The sequence below is a fragment of the Ochlerotatus camptorhynchus genome, unplaced genomic scaffold, assembly GCF_037179485.1.
Source record: "Ochlerotatus camptorhynchus isolate MF236.1 unplaced genomic scaffold, CSIRO-AGI_Acam_v1.1 ptg000262l, whole genome shotgun sequence".
Classification (NCBI taxonomy): Eukaryota; Metazoa; Arthropoda; class Insecta; order Diptera; family Culicidae; genus Ochlerotatus; species Ochlerotatus camptorhynchus.
In genome coordinates this window covers 560175-573574 of record NW_027040752.1, presented here as the reverse complement: position 1 = coordinate 573574, position 13400 = coordinate 560175, and positions in this window count along the sequence as shown.

Sequence of the window (13400 nt, the reverse complement as noted above, 5' to 3'; positions counted from 1 at the left end):
TGTATTATCTAGTTAAGGCCTGCCCAACCTTTGAAAACTTGCTTTTTGAATGGCTGTAACTATTTTCGATGTATATGCTGCATTTTGTTTCTTTCTCATTCATGCTGGGCTTAAATTCATAATTATGAATAAAACTGCACTAAAATGATGCCCTTGCTGAGATCCAGAGACCACGTTCAGCCCTGTGTAATACAGATTACATTTTCATGCAAAATTATGTCGGTACTATCTGAAGTTATTCAGTACATTCTAAAACTTTTTTGCAGTAATTCAGTACTTTTCAAACAGATTTCGAGGGTACATTCAGAAGAGATTTCGACCTTTTTTGAAATTATTCTGTACTGTCCAAAGTGATTCGGATTTTTTTAAGTGATTAAATATTTTTTGAAGGGATTGCAAACTTGAGAGAATTTATACAGTACTTTCCGAAGTTTTGTGGAGTGATTCAGTCCTTTCGGGAATTATTCAACTCATACGAAATTTTCAAGATAGTTTAAGTATTTTACAAAGAGATTCAGGAAAGTCATTATTAAGGCATTCAATACAATCCGAAGAATTTTCGAGCTTTTCTTAAGTGATTCAGTACTTTCAGAAATGATTTCAAAATTTTCAAAAGTGATTCAGTTATTTCCGAAGTAATTTTTAGTGCTTTCGGAAGTGATTACTGGAATATCTCTCTTTTTGGATCTTTTTGGAGTGATTCCAAACATTTCTGAAGTGATTTAGTACTTTCTGAAGTGATTTCAAACTTTTCATAAGTTATTCAGCGCTCTCTGAAATGATTCAGTACTTTTCGAAGTGATTCCGAACATTTAAATATGAAGTGATTAACTACTTTTCACAGTGATTCCGAATGATTCTCAAGTAATTCAGTACTTTCCGAAGTGATTCCGAGCTTTTTTTATATGATTCCAAACTTCTCTCCTATACCTCACAGTGAAAGAGTTGTGAAAGCATCATCATGTCAAACATAGGCGTTGCCAGATAGGGGCAGGGGGGGGGGGCGACTGCCCCCCCTAAACTCGGCAACACAAAGGCTTTCGACGAAATGGCGTTCGGTGAAATGGCATTCGGCCAAATTTTCCATGGTAATTTTTTTTTCGCCCCTCCCTAGCTCGAAACCTGGCTACGCCCTTGATGTCAAAATTTATATCTTACCGCCAATAAGGATTTGTCGCGTTAGTGGTTAACCTTAACCGGATGAACTTCTTAACAGTTCAGTGGTACTATTTAACTTTTTTTTTATAGTTGGAGATGCTGAACGTCAAATATTAAACTAAAGTTGTCGTTTTATACAATATATGAGGTGATAAATGTATAAAGTTGATAGTTCCGTTAGAGTACGGCAGTGTGAAAATTGTATATAGAGAGTAGAAAGCGAGCAAAGGTAAATTTTGAGGAAGGTACGAATCAGGTTGATCATCTACTTTACCAAACTCTCCTGTTGGGGAGGGATGGTGAGAGGTATCTCTGGAGATTATGAACCGGATTCGTGCCTTCCTCCTTGCTTCCTGGCCGTGTATATAAGGGATGCTAGCCACTTCGAATTTTACGATTATGATATTTTTTTTCCCTGAAAATGTTTTTCAGGTGCGCTAACAATTTCAAATAGAACATATTTTTAAATTTTTCCCTGGACTTTTTTACCAGGAGCGGTAGCTATTTAAACTAAAAATATCTGTTTTTAATTTTTCTCTGACCGTGTACATTTAAAGATTTTTATCAATTTTAACCTGAAATGGTTTACCAGGGGCGCTAGAATATTTACCAGAGGCGCTACTATTTAAAATTCAACATTATTTATTAATATTTCCAACATCAGGTTTACCAGGAGCGCACGACATTTTAAATTTAATTTGTTTATTTTTTGTTTTATTTTTTTCTGTAAACTTGTCTACCAAGGTTACTATAGTCATTTCTAATTTATATATTTTTTAAATGTTTCCCTGATTATGTTTACGAGGGGCGCAGCCACTCCAAATTTAGGTATTTTGATCAATTTTAACCTGCACATGTTTACCGGGGGCGCAAGCTATTTCAAATTTTACATATTTTTAAAAAAAAATCCTGAAGTTTTCTTCTAAGGGCGCAAATCATTTCAAAATTCAATGATCATGTAGGTTTGTCAGGGGTGCAGACTATTTCAAAATTTCAACTTTTAATTTTTTTTTTCTGATTTAAGATTTTTGTCCATTTCCAACCTGAACATGTTTGCCGGTGAACCAGCCATTTCAAAATTACCTTATTTTTTCAATTTTGCTCGAATTTGTCTACCAGGGCCGTAAACCACTTGACATTTAGCATTTGTTTTTCCTAAACATGTCTACCAGACTACATATTTTAAATTTATATTTTTTTTTCTTAAGTTTTCCCCAGGGGCGCCAACCATTTCAAATTTAACCATTTAATTTTTTTTCCTGAATGTGTATGTCAGGGGCGCAAGCCATTTCAAATTTGACGATTTTGATTATTTTTCCCCGAAATTGTCTACCAGGGGCGCTTGCCATTTCAAATTTACAGATTTTTCAATTTCCATCTGAACATGTATATTGGATTGGATTGCTGCATTATATCTATTTTGTAAACTTTTTTTTCGGTTTGCAGCTAAGTAGTCGTTGACTACCCTCGACTACCCACAACCACAGCACTGAATGTAGGTGGTACCTACTCCACTCAATCGTGTTGATGGTATTGATGGGAACGGTTGATGTAGGGAAAATACTGCACTCCCACAGTGTAAATGCTGAGATTCAGGATCGATCACTTTTTCCTTAGACATTAAACACGTATTTACACATACACCACTACATGTATTTACAATAAATTACGTATATCAAAGTAACAAATAACACGTTAGAATTCTGCACGGTAGCCTATCTATCTTCCTTGGAAGTCTAACTGGCACTGAAGATGACCTCATTAATTATCCCGTTGTTTCTACCCTTGGACGCTGTGATGGTTGAGAGCGAGAGAACCTTATTTCTACCATCACTCCTGTTGCCGATCGATTCTCAAACTATGAACTATTAGTTGGTCGCTTTTCTTCGAATTCGGGCTGGGCAACTCTCCAACATCCTCACCCACCCTGAAATCCCTGATTTCTGATCTTTTATCATGGTCCGCCTTGACTCTTGGTTCGTCTATCCAGTACTTAATCCGCCCTTGCAATGTCCAGTCCCTATCCTTGCCCTTGATCCTTGTTCCTTGCTATGTCCTATTCCTTTACTTCCTCCAACCTGGTTCAGTTCATCCACTCCTTGGAGATATGAGCGAATGCGTTAATACTCTCTTTTACACCCACCTCTCGAATCGGTTTCAGCTGTGGTTATTTGAAGATGGTTCGGTTGATTTCGCTTGAAAATGTCTACACCAACTGCGACGAAAATCCTTAGGAAGTCTTCTTACCCAAGTAACAATTCAGTGACCATTTGGCATCCACTCTGATATATGATGGTTTTATAACGGCATTGAACAAACCATTTAGTATAAATACAGCATTTCAAAGTGAAAAACATTCCAGCTTTTTGCTGTTTTAAAAAACCTTTTATAGTCTGTCAAGAAAGTCAAAAACTGCCTTGTTTTAAAAATAAATTTAATCCAGTTCTCAATTCCTCCTTAAAACTGCTCTGTAATTCAAGCATAAACGTCATTAGCAATTGTTTATTAATGTTTTGATAAAATACTTTAAAAACGTGTTCTATAATTATAAGAGCAACCATAAAACCATTAGGTTTTGCATTAGAGCAAAAAGCATTTATTGATGCTTTTTAGGCTTTCTAAAGTGCATCATAAACTCCCCAATTACTCTGTTTACAAATTGAGCTTAAAAGATGGTTCCTCATAGTTAATAAAAGCCAAATTTATGACAAGGAAATCTCGAAGGATAGACGAAGTAGGATGAAAAATTCAAGTCGATTTCAGCAAAATTTACTTCCTTAGAAGAACCAGCATATCATCAACGACTGACCGTCTGGTGGAGAAGAGTAAGTGAGTGGGCCCTCGAAAACATAAAACATTGTCGAAAGTTGAAAAACATACCAGCCTTCTTCAGGTCTTGCAAATAGATGACAATCGAAATAACAACCGACAGCAAACCACTGAAACTGTTAGTTAGCGGAGATTAGTTGGTTTCCGATCCATAGCAGCGATTTTATTCGGCGAAAGAACCAACTCTTCGAAAATTTCATTCAAGCGTACATCCCTGCATCGTTGGATGGTGCACTTCTGTAACCATCTGGAAGAAGGGGATTTTTTTCGGGAACGATTGCGCTTCCAGCTGTTTGAAATGCGAAATGTTGCAAAACAGTATCGCAAACTATCTGAGTAACTGCTCCCAATACATCGGGAGAAAACTGCCTGGAAGAACCCTGGATCGCACAGCGCAACTAAATATCGAAAGATAAACAAACTTTGACGTTTAACTTTACAAACTTTGACGTTTAACTTTTTGCAGGGAACTTTGCCTTCATAAATGCTGCCATAAATCTGAACAGGTGAGGCTCAAGCAAAATGGCTGTAGATAAATACAATTCAGCCTGCAAGTTTTCTTCATAAAAGCCATTTTAAAACCTTATGAATATGTTAAGGATTTCTTGAAAGCAAAACAACTTTTTCACAAATGACCCATGAAAATAAACTTTTATGCCACTGCCATGTAACAATTAGTTTGTTTTTTCAATATATATTTCCTTGAATTTAATTATATTTTTTTTGGTAAATTTAGCAATAAACAAACATTTAAATGCGAAAATCATAAAAAAAAACTCGGTCTAGCTCGATCTGAAGAATCATTTTTCATTTTGTAAAATAATTAGTCAAATCGACGTTGTACGAGGGCGGACTTATTTATTTTTTTCGATGTTTTCACGTAGATTTCACATAACATTTAATAAGGCACATAAAACAAGACCACTTAAAGTGCACTATTGTAATAAATTTCGATATTCAACAAGATTTTTGTACCATTAGTTTCTATTTTAATATTTTGATAAGATCGGATTAATTAATCCTTTTCGATCTTGATTGATGCTTTCTTAGTGGATTTAGCAAGCGGCTAGGGGAAATGGCTCGGAAAGGGTTTTTATTGTTGCTAAATAGCTTTTATTGTAGCTTTCATATGGTTCTGAATGCGATCGTCATACAACCTTTTGCAGTTAATCAATCTTGAGAGCTTCGAGAATACACCCTTCAGAACCTTCTCCAGGGTGGGCCAACTAGACATATTCTAGTCTTAATGAGGTTTTGGTGGATGCATACACACAAACATTTATTTGTACAACATCACATTTAAGATAAGACACAATCAACAATAGTACGCCACAATACCCGGTTTGCGGCTGCCGCTCTCCATCCTCGGTCATGCCCAATGCTCGCTAGATCACGCTCTACCTGGTCCGCCCATCATGCTCTCTGCGCTCCACGCCTTCTTGTGCCAACCGGATCAGTAGCGAACACCAACTTTGCAGGGTTGTTGTCCGGCATTCTTGCAACATGCCCTGCTCACCGCATCCTTCCGGCTTTGGCCACCTTCTGGATACTGGGTTCGCCGTAGAGTGCAGCGAGCTCGTGGTTCATTCTTCGCCGCCACTCACCGTTCTTCTGCACACCGCCCAAGATCGTCCTTAGCACACGTCGCTCGAAAACTCCGAGTGCTTGCAGGTCCTCCTCGAGCATAGTCCATGTCTCGTGTCCATAGAGGACCACCGGTCTTATTAGCGTTCTGTACATGGTACATTTGGTGCGGGGGTGAATCTTTTTTGACCGTAGTTTCTTCTGGAGCCCGTAGTAGGCACGACTTCCACTGATGATGCACCTTCGTATTTCACGACTCACATTGTTGTCAGCCGTCATTAAGGATCCAAGGTAAATGAATTCCTCCACTACCTCGAAAGTATCCCCGTCTATCGTGACATTACTTCCTAGACGAATCCTGTCATGTTCGGTTCCGCCTACTAGCTTTACTTTGTTTTTGACGCACTCACCACCAGTCCGACCTTTGCTGCTTCGTGTTTCAGGCGGTTGTATAGTTCTGCCACCGTTCCAAATGTTCTTGCGATAATGTCCATGTCGTCCGCAAAGCACACAAATTGACCGGATTTCGTGAAAATCGTACCCCGGCTGTTGAGCCCGGCTCAAGGCATGAGAGTCCGTCACCTTGTCGCAGTCCCCGGCGAGATTCGAATGAACTGGATAGTTCACCCGAAACCCTTACGCAGTTTTGCAGACCGTCCATCGTTGCTTCGATCAGTCTGATCAGTTTCCCAGGAAAGCCGTTCTCGTCCATGATTTTCCATAGCTCTGTGCGGTCGATACTATCGTATGCCACCTTAAAGTCGATGAACAAATGACGCGTTGGGACCTGGTATTCACGGCATTTCTGGAGGATTTGCCGTACGGTGAAGATCTGGTTCGTTGTCGATCGGCCGTCAATGAAGCCGGCTTGATAACTTCCCACGAACTCGGTCATTTTAGGTGATAGACGACGGAAGATGATCTGGGATAGTACTTTGTAGGCGGCATTCAAAATGGTGATCGCTCTGAAGTTCTCACATTCTGTTACCGGTCAATCACCGAGAACAATGGCTTTGAAGCTGATTGGCTTTGTACAGCTTTTGTCATAATCATAATTAAATTTATAGGAGGCTAGTTTATTAAATTTAATTGCTATAGGAAGGCTCACTCATACGTAAATATCTGTGTTTAGCATTATACACATTTTTTATTTACTATATCTTAAAACTACATTTGTTAATTTATGTTTAACCTAAAATTTATTACCTATATAAATAGTCACCCAGCCCCATACTTAATATATGTAAAGCGTCGCATGCAGCTATATAATATTTAAAAGAAATTAAAAAAAAATACCATTGTACCAATATAAATCGCGCTTGCGTCATTTGTTCAATGATTATAATGTAAATGAGAAAAAAGACGGCAAAGTTCCGCACTAAAATAATATAACCAAAAAAACAACTAACTGACTCACCGTGCACAAATCACGTGCACCGTTCACATCCCTGATGGAGCGAAATGGGTATGTTTTCCCATTTCCGGAAGACAACCGGCGAAAGAGAGGAGAAAGAGAAGTGAGAGAGAGTTGGAAAAGGAGTGGATGAAGGAGAAGGGAGATTGGAGATGACCGATGAGGGAGAATGTACGGGACCATCACGGAAGTCGGACGTGTAATAAGGTCGTCGCGGCAACTTATGGAATTTTTTTGATATAGTTGGAGCCATCTTGAATAGAGGTGATACAGTGATACCGTACTTGCACGCGGTTATAATTACGGATTCTAATCCGAAATACTACGGATCGTAGATAGTGCGTTCACGTAAAAAGTTCGCGAGTGAGTGTTCGGAGATACCTGGTTTCTATCACGGACCAGCCATATTCCGTGGGTATCATTAGAAGCCGTTTCCTATCCAAGCTCCAGGATTAGGAAGATCCCGTTAAGTTTTGTCCAGGGAATTTCGAAGGAACGGCGTACTACTGGATCAGGCCAAAAAAAGAAAAAAAAAACCGTAGCCGGGAGAAGGATCCGCTTCAAGGAGCTGCCTCGAAACGCCGCTGTTAAACCACGTGGGTTGTGGAAATAGGAACCGGTGTACATCGAGGAACCGCCAAGAATCAACCCTCAAGGAACCCAAGAAGGAACCCCAACCACCGGACAATATATCCATCCCAGGTGCAGGTAGTCGCCGAGGCCCCAAGTTATTTCGGTCGGCTACACACGGCTGCGGAGCGGAGAAGCGGACGTTATGGAGGTATCAGCCTGGTAAGGTCCGGAGGGTTCGCCCCCGCTTTCCAGTGTTTGGTACTGATGTGCCTCTCCCCCTTCCGTGAGCATCTTCAGCAAAGGTATGTCGACAATGCAACTCTCTCTCTCTCTCTCTCTCTCCACCGCATGGGCCCCAACCGGAGCTGAACGGCCGCAACGTTTCCCTTTTCCTCTATCCCCTCCCATTACCCCCCCTCCCCTCCTACCACCCCATGTATCCATGAATAAAAAAAATGTTAAATGAACTTGTGTGCGTCTTATAATTTCTAAAACTCGAGCCTTAGGTACATGTCAAGTCTGTTCAAAGTGATTGTTTGTCTGGTGATAGGTCCACTTTGTCCCCCGACGAGTCTGCTTGGAGTACGTGGGCAGTCGGCCCGAGATAAGAGTAGTGCTGAGCTAGCCACAACTTACACTTCCAAATGGTCGCCTTTCTTGTGAATGGGGCAGATTACCCCCTCCTTCCACTCCGCCGGTAGCTGTTCTGTTTCCCAGATCCTGACTATCATCCGGTGCAGGCAGGTGGCCAACTTTTCTGGGCCCATCTTGATGAGTTCGGCTGCGATACCATCTTTACCAGCTGCTTTGTTGTTTTTGAGCTGCTGAATGGAGTCCTTGACTTCCCTCCGCGTGGGAGTTGGGTCAGTTCTGTCCTCTGCTGCACTGAGGTAGTCGTTTCCTCCATTGCGCTGGTCTCCCGTGCCTATGTTCTCCTCGCCATTCAGGTGCGCATCGAAGTGCTGCTTCCACATTTCAATCACCTCACGTCCGTCCGTCAAGAGGCTCCCGTCCTTATCCTTGCACATTTCGGCTCGCGGCACGAAGCCGTTGCGGGATGCGTTGAGCTTCTGGTAGAACTTTCGTATTTCTTGGGAACGGCACAGCAGTTCCATTTCCTCGCACTCCGCTTCTTCCAGGCGGCGTTTTTTCTCCCGAAAGATGCGGGTCTGCTGTTCGACTTCTTTCCACGTACCCGATGGTGCTCGTGGCTGCGTCGGTGATGGCTGCTTTTACTGTACTCCAGCAGTCCTCTAGAGGGGGCACATCGAGCTCGCCCTCCTCTGGCAACGCTGCCTCGAGATTCTGCGCGTATGCTAAGGCGACATCCGGTTGCTTCAGTAGGTCTAGGTTGTACCGTGGCGGGCGTCGGTACCGTACATTGTTGATGACGGAAAGTTTTGGGCGCAGTTTAACCATCATTAAGTAGTGGTCAGAGTCGATGTTAGCGCCACGATAGGTTCGGACGTCGATAATGTCGGAGAAGTGCCGTCTGTGGTGATCTCCAGGTGTAACGATAGGGGAGGTGGTGTTGGAAGAAGGTGCTACGTATGGCCATGTTCTTGGAGGCGGCGAAATCGATGAGTCGTAGGCCGTTCCCGTTCGTCAGATGGTGGGCGCTGAACTTTCCAATCATCGGTCTGAATTCCTCCTCCTGGCCTACCTGAGCGTTTAGGTCTCCTATGATGATCTTGAAGTCGTGGCTTGGGCAGCGATCGTACTCGCGGTCGAGCTGCGCGTAAAATGCGTCCTTGTCATCATCAGTGCTTCCGGAGTGAGAGCTGTGCACGTTGATTATGCTAAAGTTGAAGAATCGGCCCTTGATCCTCAACCTGCACATTCTTTCGTCGATCGGCCACCAACCGATCACGCGCTTCTGCATTTCGCCCATCACGATGAAAGCTGTGCCCTGCTCGCGTGTGTTGCCGCAACTCTGGTAGATGGTATGATTACCTCTGAACGTTCGCACCATGGATCCTGTCCAACACACCTCCTGCAGCGCTACGATGCCGAATCCGCGGTCCATCAGTAGATTGGCGAGTATTCGGGTGCTCCCGATGAAATTGAGAGATTGACAGTTCAACGTGCCGAGTTTCCAATCGCAAGTCCTATTTCGTCGCTGGGTTTGTTGCCGTTGGTTTCGGTTCGTATTTCTCTGTTTGCTGATTTTCCGTTGCAATGCTTTTTTTACGACTGGCTCGCAGGGCCTGACACCAACCCCCTAACTTTCCGGAGGACCAGGGTGCACAGTCGTGCTTAGAGTCCTTCACTGGCACTCGGACGTAGATTAGCCGCCCCTAACATGGGAACAGACGCTGTTGTGAGCCGCTCCTCCTGGAGAACAGACGCTCAGGCTTGCCGAAGCAAATCTGATGCATGTGGATGCATTAATGACTAAATAGCCTTGACCAGAGTTTTATGAATGTTGTTTTATAGTTCTTTCTTCTTCTTCTTCGCATTTCAAGCTTATTGCATATCGCATATTAGCTTATTGCGTGCTCTCAACTTAGTGTTCTAGATGCACTTCCACAGTTATTAATTGAGAGCTTTCGATGCCTGTACCATTTTTGCATTGGTATAATTGTGTGGCATGTCCAATCATACTTCTAGGCCCAGGGAAGTCGAGAAATTTTCCAACCCGAAAAATTCCTAGACCGGACCGGGAATTGAACCCAGCCATCTCCAGCATGGTCTTGCTTTGTAGCTGCACCTTTACCGACTGAGCTAAGGGAGGCCCCTTGTTTTATAGTTGCTTTGTAGTATTTCATAAAAATTAAAATGTTACTTGGGAATTTACAAGATTTACAGGTATTGCACAACATGGTCCTCTGTACGTTTACTTTCCACCTTCTACTATTACTACTGTTACTCCGACTATACCCTACTTGAAACACTATTCCTCCGTATCCGGCATCTTAAGCAGGATTCACTTGATCCCTGTGATTATTATTCTATGGTGCCAAATCTTTACCTCTACCCTCGTGCAGTTTCACTGGAGACCTGGCCCTATGACCCCTTTCTGTGCTTGCAAATGAAAATAAAAGTAATATGTTTTCAACTTTTGACGGTTGACGCACCTAGTTACGTAAGAATTAGTAAATTTTTTGTAGATGGATTAAAGATTAAAAAAGTAACAGACTTTTAAATTGGCCTGGGTAAGCCAAGGTACAGACTCATAAAGGGCAATTCTGTATGTTCATCTTTGAGTAAAGGGTGTTTTAAAGTCCTGTGATCAAAACTCGCGGAAATGGAGTCGAAAGAACAGCTCGTGCGTGATAAAATCTTGCGCATTCATCACGAAAACAAGGATCTCTCGCATCGTTCCATCGCTAAAACGTTGGGAATCGCGAATTCCACGGTGTCGCGAGTGATTAAGCGGTTCGAGGAACGGTTGACCACCGATCGGAAGCCCAGAAGTGAAGGAAAAAGTATTCCGTACAACACCAAAAATCACAACCGCGTAGTTGGGGCCTTCAACCGAAATCCGAACGCCTCCGTTAGGGATGTGGCTAAGAAGCTGCACCTAAGCCGAAGTTTTGTCCAGAAGGCCAAAACTAAGGCTGGGCTTCGAACGTTCAAGGTACAAAAGGCCCCTAATCGCGACGAGAAGCAAAACAAGTCCGCCAAAACCCGTGCCAGGAAGTTGTACCTCAACATGCTGACGAAAGTTGAATGCTGCATCATGGACGACGAAACATATGTGAAGGCCAACTTCAAACAGATCCCCGGCAACCTGTTTTTCACGGCCAAGGATAAGTTCAGCGTTCCGGAGCATGTCCGCACTCAGAAGATGTCCAAATTTGCGAAGAAATTCCTGGTTTGGCAAGCCATCTGCACGTGCGGGAAGCGGAGTGCACCTTTCGTGACCCAGGACACGATGAACGGACAGGTGTACATAAAAGAGTGCCTCCAGAAGCGGCTGCTTCCTCTCCTGAAGGCCCACAACGTCCCAACAATCTTCTGGCCGGATTTGGCCTCATGCCACTACTCCAAGGACGTGCTGAAGTGGTATGCGGACAATAAGGTTAATTTCGTGCCGAAAATGTTCAACCCTCCCAACACTCCGGAGCTCCGCCCCATCGAGAAGTACTGGGCGATTATGAAGCAGCACCTTCTTAAACGACCTAAGGTAGTGAAGACAGTCGAGGAACTGAAGAAAGTATGGGTTTACATGCAAAAAACGGTTGATGCACAGGTTGTGCAGAATCTTATGGCCGGGGTTAAGGCCAAGGTGCGGGCATTTGCGTATGGACTGTAAATAAAATACGAGTAAAATGGTAAAATGAAGTTTAATAGTTATTTCTCAATCCCTGAAAATTTGATGGCAATCGGATGAAAACTCGAATTTTGCGAATCAATTTTGTGTGTGGCAATTTCATCGTGGACACCCTTTATGAACATAATAAAAGTATTCCTTACTGAAATAAAATTCCAGCACGGATCTGTCTTACACCATCAGCGCAACTTATTTGGAAGTACATGATAATTGAATATTAGCTATATAAAAACATCCCTAGTCGACACTTCAGATGCGTATACTTTAGGATTTTCTTTTATGGATTCTTTTTAGTTTTGAATGTTAATTTACTCACGAATTATCACAGAAGTAAGCATACCTGGAACGAGAAAAAAAAAAATGATTTTAAGAACAAACATTACGACATTAACAACACAGATGTAGATCATTGCTATAACTTCTAATAACGATCAAATCTTGAAGTGGTCCGATATGGTCATTCAAACGATGATTATGGTTTTTATTTTCAAGATGGCATCTATCGACTCTAGCCTCAGAGCCTTATCTTTCACTCCTAGATTGATGAGATTCAGTAGTCAACAGTGGAGAAACCACACAAAAAAAGCTGTTTTCTTGAACTGAATAGCACTCAAGAAGAAAACTTCCACTCGTAAAACTTGTCTTTTACCAAACCTAACGTCAAGCAATAATCTTCAAGCCATAATCCGACTAAAAGGCTGCACGTCGTCTTCGTCGTCGCTCGGATTTGAAATTCTTCATTCACTGCCATCAGCTCCTCGGGTCGCTTCTCTCGCAACTCGTGCTGGGCAGCTTATAAATTATACAGGCAAACCATTTGGTCTAATCTGCATGAATCATGTTTTCTTTTCCGTTCTTTTCTTCTTCAGCATTTCAATCGTACCTACTTGGGTTAAATGCATGTGGTTTAGATCCATCGACAAGGACGGACACGTACGGTTTACTTCACGATGAAGGAAAATTGGAGAAAATTGAATTATCTAAATAAAACAATGGTCACTTGAGAGCGGTTGCGCATCTTCCACTTTTCCGCTCGCTTTGCAACAGCAACATAAATTTAAATCCTAAATGCCAGCGTTTTTCGTCCATTTTTTTTTGCTGCTCATGTTTGAATGTTGAGTTAGGATTTTCGGAAAAATTACATAAATTTCGAGATTAAATTCTGCTACCTACGCGAAATGGAGCCGCCACCGCCCTCACCACAGAGAATCGTGCTTCTGAGCCTGCGGCAGAACCGAATTTCGCTAGCATCCGAGTGATCGTCAATGGGAGGGAAAAATGCTACGGAAGCTCACGTCAAGGAAGCGGCCAACGAAAAAAAAAAACGCCCATCCTTCCCTGTCATTCTTCATCATAAAGTAATCTTGTAAATACAGCACGTTCTATGCAATATTTCATTTGTCTGCTGTTGGTGCTGCCGCTCCTATCAAATCGTGCTATCTTGGCGCATTCCTCCTACTACGGGAGGCCACTCGCTGCTACACAAACCAAAGCAAAAGAGTTGCAAGGCTGGGGCTTTTTTTCGGCGCTGTGTTCGGCGGAAAAGTGACAAAGCCAAACGAACGA